Source organism: Acyrthosiphon pisum, chromosome A3 (assembly GCF_005508785.2).
Source record: "Acyrthosiphon pisum isolate AL4f chromosome A3, pea_aphid_22Mar2018_4r6ur, whole genome shotgun sequence".
Taxonomy (NCBI): Eukaryota; Metazoa; Arthropoda; class Insecta; order Hemiptera; family Aphididae; genus Acyrthosiphon; species Acyrthosiphon pisum.
The window spans coordinates 40,816,041-40,817,053 of record NC_042496.1 but is presented as its reverse complement, the minus strand read 5'-3'; the positions used below and the strand labels follow the sequence as shown (position 1 = coordinate 40,817,053).

Below are 1,013 nucleotides of genomic sequence, written 5' to 3'. Positions count from 1 at the left end.
TTATGAAATTGAGCTCGTCGCCTTGAAGTAGCAAATTGATGTCATTGAATTTTGCGAATAAATCGGTCATATAAGCGATATCGGTTTTAAATTGTAGCAACTTACTTCTCAGATCTAAATCTTTCTCTTCAAGGAACTCATGTATAAATTCGAATATATCCCAAAACCTGTTAAGGCACGCGCTTTTGGAGAGCCATCGAACTTCGGTGTGTAGAATCAAACGATTGAATTCTTCGTCGTTGTCTTTACACAGCTGTGCAAATAGTCGATCGTTGAGAGAATTACTGCGAATTTTGTTGACAGCAGAGATGACATATCGTAATGACTGATGCAAACGGTCGCTCAGGTTTTTCGCAACTAAATGCTGTCGGTGAATCACGCAGTGAACAGCTAAAATACCTGGTAGGTACTTCTTTCTTTAAAAAGGCGATGAACCCACGATAACGACCCACCATTGCAGGCACTCCATCAGTGGCAACAGACATAATGTTCACAAGAGGAATATTCTTTTCTTTAAAATAATCTTTGACGGTATTGAAAATAGATTCACCTTTAGTATCTGCTATCAAGGTTCTTGCAAAAAGCATCTCTTGTATGATTTTTCCTTCCTTAAAAAGTCGAACATACGCCAACAGTAAAGCCTCGTTACCAGGCAATGTCGATTCGTCAACTTGAAGGGAAAATTTGTTGGATACCAAGAGCTCGCATAAAGAAACTTCTACGTCTTCAGCCATTTCATCGATTCGTCGTCGCACAGTATCGTTACTTAATGGAACTTTTTTAATGACATTGTACGAGGCTGAATGGTGTAGAACTGTTTCTAGAACTTTCTTGATAGTTGGCAGTATTAATTGTTCACCAATGGTATGGGCTTTTCCTGATTTAGCTATTAATTTTGATATATTATAAGAGGCTATTAAACCATCGTCACATTGTGTTGAAGAAGTTGTGAGTAAGCCTGAGACTGACGGTGCCTTCAAAAACTTGTCCCTAATATTCGTAAAAAATAACAA

At 38.1% G+C, this 1,013-nt stretch overlaps 1 pseudogene; it reads right to left on the bottom strand.

Moving 5' to 3' along the window:
* Positions 1-7: 7 nt before the first annotated feature.
* Positions 8-1,013, bottom strand: part of LOC100163286 — a 6,323-nt pseudogene continuing 5,317 nt past the window's right edge.